The sequence below is a fragment of the Pezoporus wallicus genome, unplaced genomic scaffold, assembly GCF_028554395.1.
Source record: "Pezoporus wallicus isolate ANWC-B61680 ecotype Strahan unplaced genomic scaffold, APGP_CSIRO_Pwel_v1 contig_7036, whole genome shotgun sequence".
NCBI lineage: Eukaryota > Metazoa > Chordata > Aves > Psittaciformes > Psittacidae > Pezoporus > Pezoporus wallicus.
In genome coordinates, this window is record NW_026635431.1 from 4,930 (window position 1) to 30,596 (window position 25,667).

General features: G+C 50.5%; 1 pseudogene; it reads right to left on the minus strand.

Moving 5' to 3' along the window:
• Window positions 1-1,892: 1,892 nt before the first annotated feature.
• On the minus strand, window positions 1,893-20,222 carry LOC130607150 (kinesin-like protein KIFC3; annotated as a pseudogene).
• Window positions 20,223-25,667: the final 5,445 nt, after the last annotated feature.

Sequence of the window (25,667 nt, forward strand, 5' to 3'; positions counted from 1 at the left end):
AGAGTCTTGGGCCCCCCTGCCCTCTAGGGCTGTATCCCATGGAACCTTACTAAGCAGGTTCCTGAAGAGGCCAAAGTCTGCTCTCTTGAAGTCCAGGGCAGTGAGCTTGCTGCACGCTCTTCTCTCTGCCCTGAGGATCTCGAATTCAACCATCTCATGATCGCTGCAACCAAGGCTGCCCTGGAGCGTCACATTTCCAACCAGCCCTTCTCTGTTGGTGAGCACGAGGTCAAGCATGGCACCTCTCCTTGTCGGCTCCTCTATTACTTGCAGAAGGAAGTTGTCTTCCACACAATTGAGGAACCTCCTGGATTGCTTCTGCTGGGCCGTACAGTCCCTCCAACAGATGTCAGTGTGGTTGAAGTCTCCCATGAGAACAAAGGCCTGCGAGCGTGAGGCTGTTCCTATCTGTCTATTGAGTGCTTCATCCACAGAGTTCTCTTGATCAGGCGGTCTGTAACAGATCCCCACAGTAACGTCTCCCATTGCTGTTCTCCCTTTAACCCTGACCCAAAAACTCTCTGTTGACTGCTCACCTGTTCCCAGACAGATTTCCATACTCTCCAGCTTATCCCTAACATAAATAGCAACTCCCCCTCCCCACCTGCCGTGCCTGTCTTTTCTAAACAGCCTGTAACCTTCCATTCCAATACCCCTGTCATAGGAGCCCTCCCACCATGTTTCTGTGATGCCTATTATATCATATCCCCGTAGACATGCACACATCTCTAATTCCTCCTGTTTGTTCCCCATGCTACGGGCATTTGTATAGAGGCATCTGAGCCGAGCTCCAAATGAAGCTGGCTCATTGGCTGGAGCGGCTGGAATATCTCTACATTGCTCCGAGCATTTATTGTAGGTGCTGGCAACTGACTGGGTGTGTTGGGATAGAATGATGTCCCCCTCCCCCAACATATCTAGTTTAAAGCTTCCTTGACCAGTCTGGCAAGCCTCCTACCAAAACCACTCTCCCCCTTCGTTGTCAGACCAGCTCTGCCAGCCCCCAGTAGACCTGGCCTACTAAATTGAGTCCCATGTTCTAGATACCCAAACCCCTGACTATGGTACCAAATATGCTGTAGAAGAGCAAGAGGAAGGGAGCTGGTGGGAAGGAGCCATCAGTGCGCCCAGTCGGGTATGTGCAGCAATAGGAAGTATACCCAAGGTTCGGTGCTCATAGGTCAGAGGGGCAATGCCACCTCCTCCCATGCCCCTGCCAACCTCCATCCTGACACATAAACAAAATGGAAATTGGGCTGGAGGGGTGGAGCAGTTTTTTGTTTGTTTTCCATTCCAAGACCATGTAAACAGGCTATAAATATTTCAAACACTTTCATCTTGACTACGCTGTGATATCTCTTGACAAGACAACTGGTAAAGAACTTTACAATAGTTTCATTTGAGACCGCTAAACCCACTCTGGGGCTGTGTACCACTGTGCCAGGGCAGCACCAGCACCACGGGCAATGGTAGCTTGGCTCATCCAGGCATCAGGGTGCCTCCATGCAACAACAGGCCTTGGGAAACCTACAGGGAAAGGAGCTTCTGGGATTTGTTTTCTGGCTTAAAATAGAGAAAGCACTGCTCTGCAAGACATGAGGCAGCTCCCCCGTTGCAGCCCCAGGCTGGGCCATTTCCAGAAGCTCCCATGGCTCTGAGCATCCCCTCCAGCCAGGTAACTCTAGAAACAAAGCTGGAGAGGTGAAGGGAGCACCCAGGAGCTCCCACTTGGGCTAAAAACATCCATCCAGTGACAATGAAAGGTCACAGAACTGAGGGTCTGAGGGGGCAGATTCCTGCCCAGCACCGCTGTCCCCACCCTGTGATGGGGGTCTGGCTGCTGGGAGACACTGGCCCTGTGCTGCTCATGTGAGAGGTGCTGTCACCCTCACATCGAGTCCTGCTGGGCAAGGGAACAGGACCAAAGCCTTCATGTCTCTGAGCAGCTGGGTCTCAGTAGTGCCATGAGTGGCCCGGTCCTGCAGCAGTTTTGGGGCCAGGGCTGGCACATGTCTCAGGGGCACCATCTTCAGTTTCCCTGTGGGAAGAGACACGCGGGTCACAGTGGGCATGGCCATTACTGCAGTGGCCCCATCGGCAGCATTCCAGTGGGTGCTGCGTTGTGCTGGTCTCACAAGCATCCCATGAGCATCCCTGCAAGTGGCAGAGCCCAGCGCTCCTGCCCTGCCCTGTGCGGGGCCAAGCAGAGCCCTCCACTGGCTCCCAGCTGTAGGCACTCACCTGGCATCTGCGGCTGCCCTTAATTCAGCCTAAAACCGAAGGGAAAAAGGTTCAGCCCATGGGCACCCCAGGCTGTGGGTTCACACCAGGGCACTCTTGGGGAAGTGTGAACTAGCCACTAGTTAATGAGCTGATCACAAATCATCTAGCTCCCCCCCCCCCCCACTGGCTTTGCCTGCCAGTGCCTGGCTGGGATGAGGCTGGGGGCAGGAGCCTATGATAATGATGATGGACCCTGGTGGGGTACCCAGGGTGCAGAGCAAAGCTGGGGTGTCCCACCACTCACCTGAGGGCTGGAGCTTCCTGCAGATGGAGGTGGTGTAGATGGAGAGCTGCCCCAGGCTGGGGGACACATGGCCCCAGCTGGGGGGTGCTGTAGTCCCTGGAGAGTCACCCTGGGTGGAGATGATGGGGTACGGCCCCAGGGTCAACCTGTGCCAGTCCCAGAGGGAAGAAACAGGCATGGGCTCATGGGCAATGTGGTGTCCAAATGTGCTCTGGGGTACCATGGGGCTGGTGTTAAACAGCTTGGAAGAGCCAAAGTGGCAGCATCAGCTGGATGCCACTGCTTGGGGACAGCCTGTGCCCCACCAGGTGATGGTCCCTAATGGAGGTGGCTCTAGGGGTACATCCAACAGCAAACAGCTTTGGGGCCATGCATGGGGGCAAAACAGGAGGACACCCGCCCCTCCCCCCCCCAGGAGTGAAAAGGAAGAGGATGAGTACCAGCGGCCCCTTGGTTACCTCTAGATGCTCCTGGCTGGGCCAGGAGCCCAGCTCAGCCTTGTGAGAAACTGGACCCAGCTCCAAGGAGTGAACCCTCTCAGCAAACTTGAGGGAGCACAGCGTCTCACTAGTGTTCTTCTTGGTGGGGGAGACCTGTGGGCAGAAAGTCACCCCACCAGCTGTCTGCACCCTCAGGGCTGCCCTCCTGCTCCAGCCAACACACCAGGCCATGCCCCAGCCAGATGTTATTATTAACTTGCCGCTCCCAAGATAGCCCTGTCCATCCACACCCGGGCTAGCTCCATGTGATCTGATCGGATCCCCTATCACCAACTGCCCTGGCTTGAGGGACAGCCAGGAAAAGCTGTGGCAGGTGGCAGGGGGCAATCACAGGGCAAGGATGGAGGGACTGCCAGAGTCGAACATCCTCCCAGCAGGAGAGGGGATGGGGAGATACCAACATACAAAGACATCGTGCGCATAGAGCCCGTACCCATGTGCAGGCAGGGAGGGCAGGAGCATGGCCCTCCAAGTTCATCCCCCATCCCTCAGCCTTGTCTGGGGTGCAGAGATGAGGACAGAACTTCCCCTGGCCCTGTGCTTGCAGACCCCACAGCCAAGCCCTGTCCCACTCCAGCCCAGCTCCTGCCACCAACAGCCCTCCTGCTTCCCATAGCAGAGACCAAAGCCATCCCCCCACCCTACGCTGCTACTGACAATCACTGAGTGCTCAGCCCCTACCTGGACCATCATGAGGGTCTTGCTGTTGCCACTGAGTCCTGCAGCAGGTAGGTCAGCTTGGAGTTGCAGAATGGCATGTGGCCCTGCTGGGAGCACAGGGCATAAATTACGTCCCCCAGCTCTGAGAGGGAGTTGTTGATGTGCTGCCCCTCACGGAGCCAGCTGCCCTCTGTGCCTGACTGCCCCACACACTCCAATCCAGCCAGGTCCACCAGGTTCAGCTTCCCTGGGGGACACACAGCAAACATCCCCTGGCCATGGCTGCCATCAGTGTCCAGCCCCACACACCCCCTTGGGGACACTGTGGCCCAGATGCCCAGTGAGGGTCTTGTGGCTGGGACCCACCTGTGGTGTGCAGCCCTGTGCTGCAGTCAAGCCTGCAGACAGTGACGATGAGGAGGGCATGGGAGTGGGAGCTGTGCTCGTTCAAGTTAGTGCATTCTGTCGCACGGTTGACATGGACAAACTTGAAGACCTGGGGGAATCCAGGGAGATGGGGTGGGGTGGGGTGGGGGGTGGGTGAGGCCAAACTGCCCCAAACCCACCACAAACACCCTGTAACCCGGGCAACAGCCCCCCACAAGGTGCCTGGTCCATTGGGATGATGACTGCTGTCAGGTCTCAGCCTGGGTGATGCAGGAAAGGCAGAGGGTGACAGGCAGGGCTCTGTGGTGACATCTGGTATCCTGCTAATCCTTTAGGAGCCACCTGGCCCCCACGCTTTTATTTTTAACCCTTTGTGGGTCACCCCAAGGGACAGTGACCATCACATCACACCCAGGGACCTATTTTAATCTTTGTTGATCCCCAGTGCTTCAGAAATACTCCCAAATCTGGAGGTCACAAACCACAGAACCCCCCAATGGTTGCCCCATCCCTGGCAGTGTTTAAGGCCAGGTTGGATGGGGCTTGGAGCAACCTGGTCTAGTGGAAGGTGTCTCTACTTGTGGCAGGGGATTGGAACTGGATTAGCTTTAGGGTCCCTTCCAACCCAAACCAGTCTGTGACTCTGTGATTGTGCCCTTGGTGCCTCCCCACACACCCCTGCACCTTGTTGATGTCCTCCACACTGCACCCTGAACTTGGTCAGCCCTGGCGCATAGAGCTGCCTGCTGCCATTGGGACACAGCTTGATCTCCAGCTTCTCCTGTGGCTCCTTCCCCAGCAGGTCCCTGGGTGAAGGGGTACCCATTATAGCCATTACCATCCCGGGGAAGTGACAGGTGCTGGGCCCCCTCCAGCACACAACCACTCATTTCACAGAGCTGTGTGCCCAGGCTGCCGAATCAGCTGGATCCTTCCAGGATGCTTCACATCCCAGTCACAGCCCTTGGCTCTTGACTCCCCATCTGCCCAACTACCACCCAACCCAGACCTAGTACTTATTGCCATCCCTATTATTCATATGGCTGAATTCCCAGCCTCATCCAGGCGCCTCCTGCCTACGGCTGGGCTGGGGAGCAAAAGATTTCTCATGCTCCCAGTTAGTTATTTCTAACTATAACATCGGGGGGGGGGGGGGGGGTTAAGGGGCAGGGAGGAGAGGGGGATGCCCTGGCCACTGCATCAGTGCCTGGGAGTGCTGGAAGGGCTGGGAGCCTAAGTAACAGAGCTCAAGGGAGAGTGCTTTGAAAGGGCAGCATGTACCAAAATCAACTAAAAAATTAAAAATAAATCCTTGCACAGACAAATCCAGAGTCCAAGGAATAAGCTGCACAGCCAAGGCAGGGCTGGTGGGACAGGAAGAGAGCAGTGTGGGGTGATGCCCAGGTGGCCCACCCATTACAGCTTTGTCCCCTGCTTGTACCTGAGGGACTCATCATAGATCCTGGCAGTGCTGATGCTGATGGCATAGTCCCAGTCAGCTGCTTTGCTCTGCACCTCAGAGAAGAGGAGCTACAGGGCCTGCTAGTTGATCCCTGTGTTTTCTGCTGTTCCCTGATGGATTGGGGTGAGAAATGTGAGGAGGATGTGTCACCCTCTTCTGCACTTTTTTCCTGAGAAGAAGCAAAGCCGGGGGGGGGGGGGGGGGGTGGAGGGCTGCACAAACCCCTTGGCAGCAGCAGTGACCATCACACCAGGTCCAAGCTGGTCACCAGCCTGGTTAGGGGAGGGTGCTGAGACTGGGCACCATGTGATGGGAAGCTGAGGAAGCAGAGGGAAGCAAAGCCAGGCAAATTCACCTCCATCGTGTAGGTTTTTCCTGCTCCTGTCTGCCCATAGGCGAAGATGCAGATGTTGTAGCCATCAATGCAGGAGGTGACCAGGGCTTGAACCTCCTGAAAGACCTGGGGGGGAACTGGAGGATGTCAGAAGATGGCTGTGTCTCTCCCATCACACCAGCAGCATGGATGGCAGCACCCACCTCCTCCTGGGATGCTTGCAGGGGGAAGACCTTATCCAGCTCAAAGGACACCAGCTTCCCCTTGTGCAGGAGGTGCAGGACGGTGTCATCATCATCATCAAAGGTCACTGTGTTGGCTGCTTCCACACCCTCACCATCCTCTTTCGTGATGGGGAGGACTTGCCTGAAAACACAGACGTTTCCTTGGAGAAGGGGGTTGCAGGGATGGTGTCAGCCCCGGCACATTCTGCTGCCACCCCCTGTCACCGTCAAACACTGAGCAGGCTGAATGATGCTGACCAACACAGCTCGTCGCCAACCCAAGCATCTTAGAGGGATGCAGAGCACCCAAGCCATGTTGCTGGGGTGCAGTGGAGTGGTGCTCCCCTGTCCCCCCCTCAGGGTGCTCACCTTTGAGCTGCAACATCTCATTGTAGCACTTCTTGTGGAGCTGCAGCTCATGGCGGTACTTGCAAACAGCAGCTCCTGGTTGGTGATGTGCACCTCCTCGATGGCCTGGCTGATCTGGGGGGTATGGAGACCAGTGGCTCAGTGACACCCCCCCCCCCAGCATCTCCACTGGCATGGGGTGGTAGCCCTGGGGATGGGAGGGTCTCACCTTGGCCCTGGCACTTCGCAGGGTCTCCTGGAGGAGCAGGGGGAAGTCTCAGACCTGCTTCAGGCTGTTGTAGTCGTGGGTGAGGGTGCACAGCGCTGGCTGCAGTGTCAGCAGGTTGGTCCAGATGCCTGCAGGCAGGAGGCAGGGTGAGGGGCATGTGGCACAACACCCCAGCAATGGCCCCCCACACCCTCCTCACCTGCCAGGTTCTCATGCACTGCCTTCATCTCCACTTGGGCATGGGAAAACACCTCCTCAATGGCATGGTTCTCCTCTTCCTCCATCACCTGTGTATCCTCCAGCATCTGCCCATGGGCTCGCTCCAGCTCAGCTTCGTACATCGTGATCTGGGTGGGAGAGGAGCAAGGGGGGTGTCATGAGCCGTGACCACCCACTACCACACCGCAGCACATGGAGCCAGGCCGGGTGGTTTCTGTTCTTTGTGCTCAGAGCTGAGCTCAGAGCTCAGCCGCTGTCTGCTGGGAGCTCTGCAGCTGTTGCTCCTATTCCTTCATCACCTGACTCTGCACCCCCACCTGCTCCTGCAGGTACTGGTTTCGGGACTGGCTCTCACACAGGGCTTATTTGGCCTTGGCTGATTCCACCTCCACCATCTTGATGGTGTACTGTGTGGGAGAAGCACCCTGAGACTGGGTGTACTGGGAATGCAGAACCCAAGGATGGAGATGTGGCTCATTTGTGAAGTCATCATGCTGTGCTGACGTGCACAGGGCAGAGGGATGGGTGACATTTGCAGGGCACTCACTAGGCACCAATAGGTGCCAGTCTAGCTCTCCTTGCCCAGCCAGGAGACATGGATCAGAGGGATATGGATCAGATGCTCTGAGGGCTGGAGCAGCTCTGCTCTGGAGAAAGGCTGAGAGAGCTGGGCTTGTTCATCCTGGAGAAGAAAAGGCTCTGGGGAGACCTTTTAGAGAAGCTTCCAGCGCCTGACAAGGGCTGACAAGAAAGCTGGAGAGGGGCTTTGGACAAGGGCTGTAGGGACAGGACAAGGGGGAATGGCTTTAACCTGACAGAAGAGAAACTGAGATGACCTCTTAGGCAGAAGATCTTTCCTTTGAGGGAGGTGAGGCACTGGCACAGGTTGCCCAGAGAAGCTGTGGCTGCCCCATCCCTGGCAGTGTTCAAGGCCAGGTTGGATGGGGCTTGGAGCAACCTGGTCTAGTGCAAGGTGTCCCTGCTCGTGGCAGGGGATTGGAACTGGTTGAGCTTTAGGGTCCCTTCCAACCCAAACCAGTCTGGGATTCTGCGATTCTATGAAGAGCCCCTTAGTGCTCACTGGGAGAGAAACAGTGTTTTTTTCACATATTGGGGCTGGGCTTTGCAATATTAAGACTTTGCAATACTGGGGCTGGGGCTAAGTTATTAAGGGAACAAAACAAAGGGTTTGAAATACCATGACTCAAACAGACACACTCTGTGGTTAAAGACAATGTCATTTTTGGGTGACAGACACACTCTGTGGTTAAAAATAATGCTATCTTTTTACAACCTATGAAACTAAGCTGGTGAAAACTGGTTCTGTAGTTAAGCTGCTTCGCTGGGGAAGGGGATGCTGGCTATGGGGAGAATCCCAGGGGCTGCAGTGGAGGTGGGACTGCAGGAAGCAGGACTTGCAAAAGTCCCATGGAGAACAGTGATGTGCCAGGAGGTACATCCTGAATGCCACGGTGCTGACCAGGGTCAGCAGGACCAACAGCGTGAGTCCAGCTGGGTGAGCCCCTGGAGGGGGGATGGGATCCAAAGGGATGTGCTGGTGCCAGCAGAGCATCCCAGGCCATAACACCAAGTGCCTGCCCAGGCCACCATGCCATGACCCAGCTCTATCACATGCCAAGGTGCTGCCACCTCACTCAGATAACAACTGCCTTCACCATGTCTCTGATTCATCCTGGCATCCTTTTTACTGAATGAGAAAGTGCTGGTGGAAAACCAGGATGTGATCATGTTATTAAAGACTGCATCATTACACACAAACATAATGGAAGCCAAATTAAAATTAGATGGGTACCCTGGACAGCCATGTTACCTAATCCTTGTGTGTTCGGCTTCCCAACCTCCTCCTCCTACTTTAAACATGGTTTTCCATGCATTTAATGGAGCCACCGGTGCTGACAGAAGCCAACCTGGCTGTACATCAGAGCCTACCAAATGAATCCGTAAATGACTTGGTAGTTCCCAAGAAGAAATGAGCTGGCCTGACTCATTCCCAGTGAGGGGTTGAGTCACAGTGGTGGGCAAAGTGGCAGCCAGGATCCCGGCTGCCTGGTGCCCTTCCCTGCCTGCCATGGATTTCAGCTGCTGCCACCAGAAACCTTGAGATTTTTAAGGCAGGAGGTGATGCTGGGAATTGCTTTGCTGCCTGCAGCAGATGCTGCCTGCTTTACAGGAAATGTCCTGAATACAAGAAGCAAGATATTTTTTGTCTGTGAATCAGACTTTCTACTGCTCAAAGGAGTTAAAGAGCCAGCAGACAGAAAATGAAATGCTGGGACCATACCATGGCTCTGCTGTTAACTACATGCCATGGGACTTATCCGGCAATGCCTGCAGAAGTGATCGCTGGGTTTTGTCTCCCTGACTTGGGCTGGATACCCTGGAAGAGTGACAACAGGAACCAGTTTTTCCTTCTTTACACACTGAAAGCTCAGCCCAGCTCAGGCAGGGGACTGTGACGTTCCCTTTGAACCCAGCACACACAAAACCCACCCCAAAATGTCTAAAGTTAACAAGAATGTCAGCTCTCACCCCTTGGGGGAGCATGCAGGGATAGATTACAGACAAGATTACATGAAGCACCAGGGCTCTGCACACATCATCCACACTAATCCCAGGCTGGGACTGATTGCAGAGCCAGGTTCAAAGACACAACCCCTGGATGCAAGTTAAACTGCTGGGCAGGGGTGATCCCATATGGATAACGCTCTCCTCCTTGCTCTAACACCTTCCTCCTGCAAGAGCATCCTTGGGAGAGGAGTTGCTACAGGGATTCTCTGCCCCGTCATGGCCATGAATGCTGCCAGCATTTCCACAAGTGTTCCATTTTCCTTAAGAGGGAGGCAGGAGCAGCGGGTTTTCTGGTGCTCACTGGCTCTGTTCACCCAACTAATTCATTGGTGGCCTGGTGCCATATGGCAGTTGGCTGGTGTTTGATTTCTACCAACACCCAAAATCCTCACCCCAGTGAGCTCAACCATATGGCTATGTGTACCCCAAAATGGGACAGGACCCCTGGTACATGCTGGCAGGTGCCAGGCGCCCACCCCATCCTTCCCCCAGAGTGCCCATGGGAGTGCCCCATCCCAGCTTCCCCCTCACCTGCTTTCTCCAGGTCCATGATGGAGGCTGCCTGTCCTGGGGTGGTCACTGCCAGCCTGTGGGGAGATGCCAGTGGCTTCTTGGTGCCGGGTGCCAGGGCCCGGAGCTGGTTTTCCTCCCGCCACTCCCCTGCTGCCTCCCACAGGGCATGTGCCCATGAGAAGAAATAGGACGGAGAGGTGAGATACAGCAACTGTGCATATCATGGATCTGGCAGCAGCATTTGTCCTGGGTTCAGCAGTAGCAGCCATTTTTTCTCCTTCTTAGTAGCTGGTGCAGTGCTGTGTTTATGACTTTCGGCCTGGGAACAGCACTGATAACACCAGTGTTTTTAGTTACTGCTCAAATGCTTAGTTTGACCAAGGACTTTCTGAGTCTCATGCTCTGCCAGGGAGAAGGGGAAGCTGGGAGGAAGCAGAGACAGGACACCTGACCCAAACTAGACAAAGAGGTATTCCATACTACAGCACGTCATGCGCAGGATGTAACTGAGAGTTACCCAGAAGGGCGAGTTCTCTGCTCGGTCGGGCTGGGTATCGGCAGGTGGTATTATATTCTCTTCCCTTGTTATTTCCCATATCATTATTATTATTGGTGGTAGCAGTAGTGGGTTTGTGTTATACCTTAGTTACTGGGCTGTTCTTATCTCAAACTGTGGGAGTCACATTCTTTCGATTCTCCTCCCCATCCCTCTGGGAGAAGGGGGGAGAAGGGCGGGGGGGGAGAAAAGGGGGGAGAAAAGGGGGGAGTGTGCGAGCAGGCTGCGTGGGTTACTGACTGCACTTAAACCATGACAGCATTTCACTGGACTGGCCAGGAGGAGAGAGCAAGAAGGACATCCCAGAGGACAGGCTGGGAAAATTTGGGCTGTTCAGCCTGGAGAAGAGAAGCTGCGTGGAGACCTCAGAGCAGCCTTCCAGTATCTGAATGGGGCCTACAAGGATGCTGGAGAGGGACTCTTCATGAGGGACTGTAGAGATAAGACAAGGGGGAATGGGTTATAACTTGAACAGAGGACATTTAAGTTGGATATAAGGAAGAAATTCTTCCCTGTGAGGGTGGTGAGGCACTGGCACAGGTTGCCCAGAGAAGCTGTGGCTGCCCCATCCCTGGTAGCATTCAAGGTCATGTTGGACAGGGCTTGGAGCAACCTGGTCTAGTGGAAGGGGTTCCTGGTCTAGTGGAAGGTGTTCCTGCCCGTGGCAGGGGATTGGAACTAGGTGATCTTAAGGTCCTTTCCAACCCAAACCAGTCTGAGATCCTATGATTCTATGACAGGGCAGGGGGGCCTGGGAAAACCATCCCTCCAAGGGATTTTGGTGTTGGGAAGCCACTGTAATGGACTTATAATGTTCCTTTTAGTTCTCCCCACAAACAACTCCTTCCCTCAGCTTGCTCATGCAGTTACACAGAGTAGTACCTATTTTTTTCTCTCTATGGCCTTACAAAACACCAGACCCTGTCTTGCAGGCAGGGGGGGGATGTGAAGCTGCTTACTGGTGAGCCATGGCTCAGGTAACACCATGCCCTGTGGGATGGAACACAGCTCCAAAAAAAAAAGCAGAGAAGAAATAGGGAAGGAGGGAAAGGAATATACAGAAAGTTCCAAATTTCTGTATCTATTAGATCTATCACTAGCTCACAGGGAAAGAAAAATAAATCTGTTTTATTTAATCACCATTTATTAAAGCACTGTGGCACGGATACTTTTGGAAAGCTGAGCTGCCAATCGGCTAAACTCCATGGAGGTGCTCCCTGACCTGCTCAGAAGCAAGTGCCTTTCCTTACTTATGTTTTATCTCAGAGCCTGTGGCCTCATCCTGTGGGTAGAGATGCCGGGAAACCCACCTCACCCTGACAGAGGGGTGAATACTCTGAACATACCAAATATTTCTGAGAGTGATTTGGAAGGAGGCAGCAGCATCCTCCTGGAGAAGCCACGCATCTGCTGTGTCTCTGCCTTTGAGACTCCAGAGGGTTTTGCCAGAGGAAATTCATCAAGGCTGCTGCGAGATAAGATGGTCTTTTCCTTCTTTTCAAAGAAGGGGAATTTAAATGATTTGCCTGAAGCCCAGAATTAAGTGGCGGCAACAACACCAGTACATAGTGTCCTGACACTCCCGTGCCACACTAGCCTTCCTACTCCTCCACCTTGCTGGCAAATACCATCTCAAGATGCTGCATTTTCTTCTCACCCTTCTTGCCTTGAGCTCTCCTCCTGCATGACCCAGAAGTGACACAGAAGATGTTATTATGGGCTGCTCCCTAGCATTTTTTGATGTCTTCTGACTTCTTGGAGATGCTCTTCCCTTCCCACCCAGGCAACAGTTATGCTCCAGGTGCATGGCATCAGGATCAGGGCAGAAACCAGCTATGGTGACAGGGGGGCCAGCAACTCCCACTGAGGGATGACCCCACAGGGTGCGGGGTGTCCTTCTCACCACCCCAAAAACACCTTCCCCCCAAGATGCCAGGCTGCTCACCTGCAGAGCCAGGCAGAGCACATGGGACTTCAGAGTGTCCAGCCAGCTCATGCTGAGGATTTTATGGTGAACCAGCGCAGGAAGCAGATGAACCTGGTCAGAGGTGTCTTCTCCACTCCCAGCAATGAGCATGTCCTTCCCATGGCCTGAGACAGGGCAAAAAGCATCTCTGGATCAACCCAAGACCCCCAGAGGGATGTGGCCTTCACCCTTGCTCAGCAAACACACCAACTCCTCCCCGCTGTTGCCACTGCACTGGGTCAACGCAAATGGTGCATAAGTTTTATTAAAAATATTAATTATGTTAATTTGAAAAATTAGCCCTTCGGGGGGTGGAGACAACTAGTAATGACAACTCAGGGTGTAGCACCTGCCTATCCTCTGCAGGACCAGATATGTCCCCTCACTGGGGACATTCCACCCCTGCCTCTTGCCAAGTCTCTCTGCTTCCCGCAATCCCACCTCAGAAAAGCTGCCAATGCCAGCTTGCATCAGAGAAACCAGGCGGACAGACACTGCCATCATCTCTCTCCACCACCCCCAAGTATTTCCTTAATTTGTGTTCTCGGTTCAGCTGTAATAGTTATATTTCTCCTTCTTAGTAGCTGGAGCAATGCTGTCTTTTTTACTTGAGCAAAGCTACAGACAATGCAGCAACTCAACCCCCAAGCACAGCAGCTACACTAACCCTGACAACAGACAATGCGGCCACTCCAACCACAGTGAAAGACACCGCAGCTGCTCCAACCCCGCTGACAGACACAACAGCCACTCCAACCCTAGTGACAGACACTGCAGCCACTCCAACCCTAGTGACAGACACTGTAGCTAAACCAAAAGGACCAATCCATGCCAATATCAGTTGCCCCTGTAAGCAAGGGAAAAAGCAAATGAGAGCCACAAAGAGCCATTCGTGCACTGAAGAAAGATGAAGACCCAGTGCACTTATTACAGGGGACAGCATATGAACCAGAGTTATTAATACATGAATCAGAGGAAGAGGAAGAAGAAGAGGTAACTTCTCAATCCCAGACCTCGAATGAGCTGCAGAATATGCAAAAAGATTTCAGTTGTCTTCCAGGGGAGCACATAATCACCTGGTTGCCATCATCATATGCCTACTCATTAGCATCAAAGACCTAGAATGAGGCAGCACCACCAACAGTGGATGAAGTGACTAGTATCACAGTATCACAGTATGCTAGAGATTGGAAGGGACCTCGAAAGATCATCTAGTCCAATCCCCCTGCCGGAGCAGAAAAACCTAGATAAGGTTACACAGGAATGTGTCCAGGCGGGTTTTGAATGTCTCCAGGGAAGGACACTCCACAACCTCCCTGGGCAGCCTGTTCCAGTATTCTGTCACCCTCACTGAGAAGAAGTTTCTTCTCAAGTTTAAGTGGAACCTCTTGTGTTCCAGTTTGTACCCATTACCCCTTGTCCTATCATTGTTTGCCACTGAGTAGAGCCTGGCTCCATCCTCGTGACACTCCCCCTTTATATATTTATAGACACTTATAAGGTCACCCCTCAGTCTCCTCTTCTCTAAACCATAGAGACCCAGCTCCCTCAGTCTTGCCTCATAAGGGAGATGCTCCACTCCCTTAATCATCTTAGTTTCTCTGTGCTGGACTCTCTCCAGCAGGTCCCTGTCCTTCTTGAACTGAGGGGCCCAGAACTGGACACAATATTCCAGATGCGGTCTCACCAGGGCAGGGTAGAGGGGAAGGAGGACCTCTCTCGATCTACTAACCACCCCCCTTCTAATACACCCCAGGATGACATTGGCCTTCTTGGCCACAAGGGCACAGTGTTGACTCATGGTCATCCTGTCGTCCACTAGGACCCCCAGGTCCCTCTCCCCTACACTGCTCTCTAACAGGTCGTTCCCCAACCTATACTGGAACCTGGGGTTGTTCCTGCCCAGATGCAGGACTCTACACTTTCCCTTGTTATATTTCATTAAGTTATTCCCTGCCCAGCTCTCCAGCCTGTCCAGGTCTCGCTGGATGGCAGCACAGCCTTCTGGTGTGTCAGCCACTCCTCCCAGCTTAGTGTCATCAGCAAACTTGCTGATAGCACACTCAATTCCCTCATCTAAATCATTGATGAATATATTAAATAATACTGGTCCCAGTACTGACCCTTGAGGCACTCCACTAGTTACAGGCCTCCAACTAGACTCCGCCCCATAGACTACAACTCTCTGGCTTCTCTCCTTCAGCCAGTTCACAGTCCACCTCACTACCTGATCATCCAGACCACACTTCCTCAATTTAGCTGTGAGGATGCTGTGGGAGACTGTGTCAAATGCTTTGCTGAAGTCAAGGTAGACCACATCCACCGCTCTGCCATCATCCATCCACCGTGTTATTTCCTCATAAAAGGATAAGAGATTGGTCAAGCATGTTTTCCCCTTGGTGAAGCCATGTTGAGTGCTCCTCATAACCCTCTTATCCTTGATATGCCTTAAGATAGCACCAAGGATAAGGTGTTCCATCACTTTCCCAGGGATGGAGGTGAGGCTGACCGGTCTATAGTTACCCGGGTCCTCCTTCTTGCCCTTTTTGAAGACTGGAGTGACATTTGCTTTCCTCCAGTCCTCAGGCACCTCTCCCGTTTCCCAAGACTTGGTAAAGATGATGGAGAGTGGTCTAGCAATGACTTCCGCCAGTTCCCTCAGCACCTGCGGGTGCATCCCATCTGGACACATGGATTTATGGATGTCCAGGTTGCTCAACTGGTCTCTAACCCATTCCTCATCGACTAAGGCAAACCGCTCCGTTGACCTGACTTCATCTGAGGTCTCAGGGGTACAGGGCTCTTCAGGACTGCCTGCAGCAGAGTAGACAGAGACAAAGAAGGCATTCAGTAACTCTGCCACCTCTGTATCTTCTGTCACCAGGGCACCCATCCCATTCATCAGTGGGCCTACATTGCCTCTGGTGTTAGTTTTGTCTGCCATGTATTTGAAAAAGCTCTTTTTGCTGTCCTTGACCCTTCTCGCCAGGTTTAATTCTAAGGAGGCCTTAGTCATCCTAGCTGCCTTCCTACATCCTCTAGCAGCAGCCTTATATTCCTTCCAAGTGGCCAGCCCCTCCTTCCATGACCTGTAAACTCTCCTCTTCCACTTGAGCATACCCAGCAATTCCCTATTTAGCCACGCAGGTCTCCTGGCCCTCTTCCTTGACTTCCTACGTGTCGGGATGCTCCGATCTTGAGCTCGGAAAAAGCAATCCTTGAATGCCAACCCACTATCTTGGGCCCCTTTACCTTCAAACAGCCTTGCCCATGGGATTTCCCCTAGCAATTGCTTGAAAAGGCCAAAGTTTGCCCTGCTAAAGTCCAGGGTTGCAATTCTACTTGGTATTCTACTAGTCCTACCACACAAGACCCTGAATTCCACCATCTCGTGGTCGCTGCAACCAAGGCAGCCCTCAACCCTTACTGTTTCGACCAGACCCTCCTTGTTAGTGAGGATGAGATCCAGCAGTGCCCCTCTCCTGGTTGGTTCATCCACCATTTGCAGGAGGAAGTTATCATCCATACACTGGACATTTCCCCCAGAGAACCAGGGAAATACAGATCATGGGCTCCGGGCAAGAAGGGTGGGAAGATCAGCAACACCCTAATTAATCCTTGTGTTTGACAGCCACGAACACAGAGCAGTATCTGCTACACAAATTACATTTTGTTTTCCTTGATCTTGTCTATTTTTGTGCTGGTTTCTGCCTGGGGAGTTAGTGACAGTAAGCAGAGGTATATAGAGGGATGGGAAAATCAATAAGAAAAGATGTTTCACTAAACCAGCCCCCCGGCCATTAATCCACACATTTCCTGAGCGTGTAAAGACCTGTACCAATAACACAATGACAGAGGTTGACTCCCTACAGTTGAGCAGACTCCAGACTGGTGTAAAATGCAATATTTACACCTTTATTTTTTCCACTTACATTTTTTATACTGCTCTGTCATGGTTTAAACCCAACTGGTAACTCAGAACCACACAGACGCTCACTCACTCCCCTCCCTTATTCCTCCCTCCACTCCCAGAGGAATGGGGAGGATAATCAAAAGAATGTAACTCCTATGGGCTAAGAACAGTCCAGTAACTAAGGTATAATACAAAACTACTACTACTGCTACCACTGATAATAATAATAAGGGAAATAACAAGGGGAGAGAATACAATTGCTCACCACCTGCCAACCGATACCCAGCCTGACCCGAGCAGTGATCTGGGCCTTCTGGGTAACTCCCCCCAGTTTATATACTGAGCTGCTCTTTCACCTCCCTGTACACATCAAGATGGGATAGTCTGCGTATCTCCATGCTGGGAAGAGACACAGGGAGGTGAAAGAGCAGCTGATAGGCAGCACACCATGGCCTTGAGGCTGGGTAAATATCCAGGTAGATGCTGAGGATATCTGCACCTCTGCAGAGGCTTCACACAACAGTTCTCAGCACTAACAACCAGTCAAAGGCAGCGGTGGACAGTGGCACTGTGTGCTCTGTGTGGTAGTAGCAACAAGACCCATATTAGAAGCTGACCCTGCTAATGAGGTTTAGCAGGACCCCGTTAGAAGGACATCCCTCCTTGGCACATCTCTCTGAGGTTTCTGAGGGTCCTTTCCAAAGGTGGCCGTTCACAACAGCACTTCTGCCAAGCTTTTGCCTAGATCAGCCCCCCCCCCCCCCCCAGATAATTCAGGAGCAAAACAAGAGCTCGGAGAGGAGGTGTGGGAAAGCTTCATTGCACTCACCTCTCAAGATGTGAAGAATAGAATTCAGCTGCCCTTCTCATAGAGGTCAACCTTGGCAGCAAGCTGACATCCTGATAAAGTCCGGTGTGGTAAAGCTCTGAAGAACACTGGCTTTGCACAGCACTGACACCGTGGCTGGGGCAGTGGGAAAGGGTCTGCTAAATTTCATTCTGCCTTTTTTTAATTGTTTGCTTATTTCCTTGGATCACAGGGTTCCAGTTTAAGTCCAACACCACCAAAATCACCAGTGCACCAGAAATCACCCGTCACCTCCCACAAAGCACGCACCCACCTGGGAGAAGAAATATTCTCCAAATCTTCCAATAGTTTAGTCACTATTTGTGTGATTTCCACACCATGAGAAGATGAAAAGATCCAAGCATGTCCTGGGGCAGGAGTAGGAGCCATAGCTGTAGGCTTCGCTAAGAGCTAAGGGTAGGATCTGCCTTTCTTTTCTGCCTAGACCTTTACTCACTGCTGATGAAACCTTCTGTCATATGACCCAGAATCATACAAGGTTTCTGAGCTCTAAAGATCTATTTTTATTGAGCATCTTTATGAATATTCCCACTAAATCTCAGGCCAGCCCTCTTGCTTCAAAATCCAGTCTAACGGAGAGGGAGCCCTGAAGAAATTGCTTTTTATGGCTCTGGGTGGTTAATGAGTGCTCAGATGAAGCATGAGGAGTTCTTCACCTCTGACAGCTGAGTCACAGCTTGGCCAGAAGCAACCAGGGGAGATAAACAACAAGGATTCTCTGTTGGTCTTAAGGTTGTCGGCAGCAGCTGGAGAGTGATTTATCCAAAAAGGATGTGGACTATGCTCACAAGCCAAGCACCGACCAAACAATAACAATAACACCAAGGTCTGTCCTGGTGTGCTAAGACTGAAAGATGCCTGAGGGTCCCTGTGTGGTGCCAAGACCGCCGTGGGCTTCCCGAGTTCAGGAAGGGAGAAGCCGTGTTGGTTGATTCAGAGAAAACTCCAAGGACAAACTCGCCAACAAAGTTTAAGTTGACAAGCAGGTATACTTTATTGCGGCACCGGGAGACACGGGGGATAGCTCTACCTAGCCTGTGTACTCATATTGCTACACAAGCCGTCCTTATATAGTCACTGGGCATACATGCATATTCATGAGACTCCGTATGAATTGCATCATTTTTCAGAAAGTTTCCCTGCATGCATACAAAAATGTGGTGGTGGTCTCTGACGGTCATTTACTCCTTCCAACAATCTTCATCACTTCTGGCAGCCTTTGAAGCACGTGCAGTAGATGTTTACACCATCTTAATTAACACTACAGACATAGCAATCATCCTGTCCTTCTACTTATCAGTTAGTTTAACTGTAGCCCATCCTGGACATCTGCTAGTCCTAGATACTCCCCATCCCCACTTATTTTGTACTAAGGTCATAAGGACCTAAAACTATGTCAACTACAATGGTTTATCTTATAGAAGAATTCTCATTATGTTCTCTAGCTGCACTCTACTTTTTTTTTTCTTTCTGTGAATCATGCACCTCAGTTATTTTTCATTGCTACTGTTACAAAGCCATCAAACTTAACATTACTTAAAACTGATTCTACTTATTTACAAAGGTTTATATTTCATTTTGTGATTTTGTGCCTCCTTGTCTCATGGTTTCCAGCTGGGACGGGAAAGAGCAGTGCAGAACGTGCTCTCCTCTCCCAGCCAGTCGTCGTGGTTTAAGCCCAGCCAGTAACTCAGAACCACGCAGCCACTCACTCACTCCCCCCCTTTCTCCCCCTGCTCCCAGAGGAATGGGGAGGAGAATTGAAAGAATGTAACTCCCATGGGTTGAGATAAGAGCAGTCCAGTAACTAAGGTATAACACAAACCTGTTAGCGGTGAGGAGAAGCAAGACACGCCAACTCAATATGGGTGATAAGCAAACTTCTGCTTTATTTGTGGCGCACTTTGCTTATATCCTCATGGTGTTTAGCCACGCCTACTAGTCACAACAGTATTAGTTAGTTCCGCACAGCTTCCTTCACATTCTCCTCCCACATCCGGTTTTCGGTTACCTGTGAGGCCTACACCTTGCTTTGCTCGCACAAGGCCTCTAGGGATCCATGGCCTTGCTCTTGGACCCATTCTGCAACACAAACCCACTACTGCTACCACCAATAATAATAATGATATGGGAAATAACAGGGGAAGAAAATACAACCGCTCCTCACCTGCCAACCAGTACCCAGCCCAACCCGAGCAGTGATCTGGGCCTTCCAGGTTACTCTCCCCAGTTTATATACTGGGCATGATGTGCTGTGGTATGGAATGCCCCTTTGGCTAGTTTGGGTCAGGTGTCCTGTCTCTGCTTCCTCCTAGCTTTCCCTCCTCCCTGGCAGAGCATGAGACTCAGAAAGTCTTTGGTCAGAGTAAACATTACTTAGCAACAACTAAAGCCATTGGTATGTTATCAGCATTGTTCCCAGGCTGAAAGTCAAAAACACAGCACTGCACCAGCTACTAAGAAGGAGAAAAATGACTGCTATAGCTGAACCCAGGACAACAGTATTTCAGAGTCAGGTCAAAGCCTGTAGCATGCAAGCAAGGTGGTCCCCAGCCCTCATTGCTGGACCTCTGTGACCTGCAGCATGCTAATTTCCAGCCTACTTTGGTCATTTGGTTGGCTCTTGGCCACATTTCCCATGGAGAATCCACTCCGGCCTTGCTCTTCTCTGCAATGGGGCACTTGTGAAGGCACTTTCCCAACAGCACTGGATGGGAAGGCAAATATCTGGTTAGCAGCCAGCATGCCCAGCTGATGGCTCAAGGTGTCCAATCTTCCTCCAGCACCACCAATTCCTTATGTTCCTCTAACCCAGCACCAACTGGAGTGAGCTTCTGGTGAGCTGAGAGGTGGCAAGAAGTGGTGGGTGAGGGGATGCCCTCACTCACGGGGATGATGCGGATTCTCCCCAGGGATTTGATGGCCATGTCTCTGCGGCACAGTTGGCTCCGTTGAGAAGCCAGTTTCCACCCTCTGGAGGAGAAGGCAGGGCAGGTTCTGCCACAGGGAGTAGCCCCAGCACCGTGGCTGAGAGACTTCTCAGGTACTCAGCAAATATTTTGAGCAGTCAGGTCTGGCCATGGGGAAGCTGGGCTGCTCATGAAGCATCGGGTGACACCTCTTCCCATCAGCAGCCTGGGGCTGATCTTCACCTCCTTCAGGGTCCTCTTATTTTGCTGTGGGATTTTTCCCCTCTCTTGGAAAATAGATAGGTTTCTGTGGTGGGAAGAAGCCAGAATATATGTTAATGTTAATTAACACCTGCTTGCTTTCTTTTAAACAAATTTAATGAGCTCCAATACACCACAGAAGGGACTGAAGCCATCACTGCCCTTCACATTGCAGGGGATGACCTGGCCTTACCCAAGCTTCCCTAAATATTTCTTGTCCTCAGTCATTTGCAAGTGGATTCCTTCTGGGTAAAGGATTTCAGTGGGAAGTGTAAAGCTTTTTTTTTCTCCTTCCACTATATAAATATTTATATAATCAAACCAGGATACCTGCAGAAATTGAGCTGCTGTTCTGATTTGATATGAGTTAGAAAAAGCATTTAAATAAATAGTGGGCTGTAATGGCTTTCATAATTCCCTGCATCTACAATAAACACTACGTAGATTACTATGCCTTTGCTGTGGCTTTATTTCAAAACTCCAGCTGTTTCCCATTGTTTTGTTCCCAACAGAGACAGGCAAGTCCCCACGTGCAGTTCACAGATTTTCCAATAAACTACTTACAGGCTCAGAACTGTAGAATTACAATGGAATTGTAATATTTTAATCACCAGAAGGAGGGAGGAAAAAAGGCTTTCATAAATGGCACATACTTGCATGAAGATCTTGGTTTTCAACATGCAGCATTAGATGGTGATGGATACATAACTGGTAATTCTGGAACCGTGGGGAGATTTGAAATTATCTTCCTCTGCGATCTTTTAATGGTTTTAGTTGTTTAGGAAGATTATTCTCCAGGCAATAATTAAGGTCAAGGCAGGGTTCGGCTTACAGCCTGGGATGGAGAAGTGATCAGGTCTATTTGCTGGGGGGGCTGTCTAGAAATGACAGGCTGAGGAGATGGGCAACTCATTTAGTGCCTCTTGTTTGGGGGGTTACAATAAATTTGCTTTCTTCTGGATTTTGTAACACCATTCCTTCCTTAGTTTTGCTGTACTTTCCATGGGCTTCCCTCACATTGGTTCCTATAAATATCTTGCAGTGTGTACTTATCACAGACAGAATCATAGAATCATAGAACAGTTAGGGTTGGAAAGGACCTTAAGATCATCTAGTTCCAACCCCCCTGCCATGGGCAGGGATACCTCACGCTAAATCATATCACCCAAGGCCTCGTCCAACCTGGTCTTGAGCACTGCCAGGGATGGAGCATTCACAACCTCCCTGGGCAACCTATTCCAGTGCCTCACCACCCTAACAGGAAAGAATTTCCTCCTTATATACAATCTAAACTTCCCCTTTTTAAGTTTGAACCCGTTACCCCTTGTCCTATCACTACAGTCCCTAATGAAGAGTCCCTCCCCAGCATCCCTATAGGCCCCCTCACCACCCTTACACCCCAAACACACCTGAAATCAAAGAAAAATCCTGTAATGTAGAATCTCTATTAGCAACAATCTAAACTACCTGGACAAAAGCGCAGAATGAATAAGAAAGGCATTATCAGCACCAGATGAAGATGGGAAGGCATTGCATAGCAAATTCTGCACCATCCCAAGAGTAACCTCTACAAATGAAACTGCAGGCCAGAAAATGCCAGCACATAGTTGCATTGCTAAAGTCAAAAGATGAGGACATCTGCCAGCTAGACAGTGCCAAGAGCTCCAGGGCCAATCATGTAGGACTAATCACAGTCACTACAAAGTAGCTGAACATCAGTTAATGACACAAGATTTAATTATCTCTCCCCATTTTTGTAGGGAACCAACTGAACACAGTATAAATAGCTCTATTCAAGAGACTATGTGAAATAAGGGCAAAGATGTTCCCTCAGCTTTCAGAGATTCTTTAAAGGGTGCACTTAAAGCATGCTGCAAAGAGCAAGAAAATCTGTAGTCACAGCAGTCAATTGCAGCACCTGTAAAGAAAGAGGCTAAACACACACACACACACACTGCTTTCATAACTAGTTCTCCTTTATTCACTCAAGCATGGTAATATATAGCATACAGATACGAAGCATGGCAATATGTAGCATACAGATACGGGTCTGAGCCATGAAGCCAAACAGCAACTACATCATCCCCAGTGACTGTTTTCAGTCACTATAAATTCCATTCTATAAACAATCACTCCCCAGGTGGCTTCCCAGCCTGACCTTGCACCCAAACACTCCCTGGATAGCTCAAGACACAGGTGCACTATCAGCAGTTCTATTTCTTCTTCTTTAATTACCAACATAGCGAGAACAGGACAGCTTGCAGTTCCCACAGTCAATATCTATACAGAGTGCACAAAACCACAGAGCCTCACAAAATTTTGGCAATGGAGTTATTAGAGGCAATGCGAGTAAGTGCATAAAACTATCTTGCTCTTTCAAGCTTTATTTGCCTAACAGTCAATGTAAAGCTACTGTCTATTCTCATTAAAACAGTGCACACCAGACACCCAAAAAGTTTAAAGCATCCTACGTTTCTATGCATTGAAAGTTAATGTTATTTCCGAGCTGAAACATCAGAGAATAATAAGGAATAAAGAATAACAAAGAATAATAAAGAATATCATTCATTTTTCTGCTTGAAGACAATTGTTTAAACATTTTGGATTCTCACTAAAATGGTTGTAAGGCCACAAAGTGTTAAAAAAAATAATAAAACATGATCCCATGATGCACTATTCCATTCTAGTTTCATGCTATGCCAAATCTCCATAAGGCTGGAAAAAATCAACAATAGAACTTTCTAGTGTAAAGAATTTTGCTCATTTTCTTTGCAAAACACACACTATATGCTGTGTGTTTGGGTTGATACGTTGGCGGGAAAGAATACCATCCAGAGGGACTTTGAGGTGCTTGTGACATGGGCTGATGCCAACCTTATGAAGTTTAACCATGCCAAGTGCAAGGTCCGACACCTGGGTCAGAGCAATCCCAGGCACAGCTACAGGATGGGCAGAGACTCTGTGCTCTTCAGAAACAGCTTTTCTAGAGGAACTGGGCACAGGCTGTACCTTTATGCTGGCGTTCAGCAGTCAGCATTGCTTATGTTGCCTCTGCAGTTGTGCCTGAGAAATGAATAACAGATTTTCACCAATGGGTCTCATGTCAACAAGGGCGATTTAGCAAGGAAGACTCCAGTGCATTAGTTGCCATGACTCAAGACTCATTCAGCCTTGTACTGATGTATTATTGGTTTATAAAATAAACTGCAGAAGGTGCTTCCCAATGGTGCTGGCATGCCGAGGATACTGAAAGGGGTTCTTCCTGTCTTGGAAGGCAGACGCAGGGACTGTGAGAAAGAAGACCTTGGGCCCACTGTAGGAGAGGATCTGGTTCAAGACCATCTTAAAAATCTGAACGTGCACAAGTCCATGGGTCCTGATGAAATCCATCTGCGGGTCCTGAAGGAGCTGGTGAATGAAGTTGCTAAGCCACTGGCCATCATATTTGAGAAATCATGGCAGTCAGGTGAAGTTCCCGACAACTGGAAAAAGGGAAATATAACCCCCATTTTCAAGAAGGGGAAAATGGATGACCCAGGGAACTACAGACCAGTCAGTCTCACCTCTGTGCCTGGCAAAATCTTGGAGCAGATTCTCCTGGAAGGCATGCTGAGACACATGAAAATCAACAACGTGCTTGGTGACAGCCAGCATGGCTTCAATAAGGGGAAATCCTGCCTCACCAATTTGGTGGCCTTCTATGATGGGGCTACAGAACTGATGGACAGGGGCAGAGCACCTGATGTCATCTACCTGGACTTGTGTAAAGCATTCGACACTGTCCCACATGACATCCTTGTTTCTAAATTGGAGAGACGTCAATTTGATGGATGGACCACTCAGTGGATAAAGAACTGGCTAGATAGTCGCACACAAAGAGTTGTGGTCAATGGCTCAATGTCCAGCTGGAGACCAGTAGTGAGTGGTGTCCCTCAGGGATGGGTGTTGGGATTGGTCTTGTTTGACATCTTCGTCGCTGACATGGACAGTGGGATTGAGTGTGCCCTCAGCAAGTTTGCTGATGACACCAAGTTGTGTGGTTTGGTTGATACCCTGGAGGGAAGGAATGCCATCCAGAGGGACCTTGACACGCTTGTGAGATGGGCTGATGCCAACCTCATGAAGTTTAACCATAACAAGTGCTATGTCCTACACCTGGGTCGGAGCAACCCCAGGCACAGCTACAGGTTGGGCAGAGAAGAGATTCAGAGCAGCCCTGCGGAGAAGGACTTGGGGGTGCTGGTTGATGAGAAAATGAACATGAGCAGGCAGTGTGCGCTTGCAGCCCAGAAAGCCAACCGTATCCTGGGCTGCATCAAAAGGAGTGTGACCAGCAGGTCAAAGGAGGTGATCCGGCCCCTCTACTCTGCTCTTGTGAGACCTCACCTGGAGTACTGTGTGCAGTTCTGGTGTCCTCAACATAAAAAGGACATGGAACTGTTGGAACAAGTCCAGAGGAGGGCCACAAGGATTATCAGGGGACTGGAGGACCTCCCATATGAAGACAGGCTGAGAAAGTTGGGGCTGTTCAGCGTGGAGAAGAGAAGGCTGTGTGGAGACCTCATAGCAGCCTTCCAGTATCTGAAGGGGGCCTATAGGGATGCTAGGGAGGGACTCTTCATTAGGGACTGTAGTGATAGGACAAGGGGTAACTGGTTCAAACTTAAACAAGGGAAGTTTAGACTGGATATAAGGAGGAAATTCTTTCCTGTTAGGGTGGTGAGGCACTGGAATAGGTTGCCCAGGGAGGTTGTGAATGCTCCATCCCTGGCAGTGTTCAAGACCAGGTTGGACAAGGCTTTGGGTTATATGGTTTAGTGTGAGGTGTCCCTGCCTATGGCAGGGGGGGTGGGACTAGAAGATCTTAAGGTCCTTTCCAACCCTAACTGTTCTATGATTCTATGATTCTATGATTAGATATAACGAAGAAGTTCTTCACTGTAAGGGTGGTGAGGCACTGTAATGGGTTGCCCAGGGAAGTTATGAATTCTCCATCCTTCTTGGTATTCATGGCCAGGTTGCACAGAGCCTTGGGTGACATGGGTTAGTGTGAGGTGTCCCTGCCCATGGTAGGATGTTTGGAACTAAATGAGCTGAAGGTCCTTTCAAACTCTAACTCTTCTATGATTCTATGGCCAAGTGTGATACTGGCATCTGCATATGAAACATGTTCCCTGGGAGCTGGGCACATGTCCACCAGCA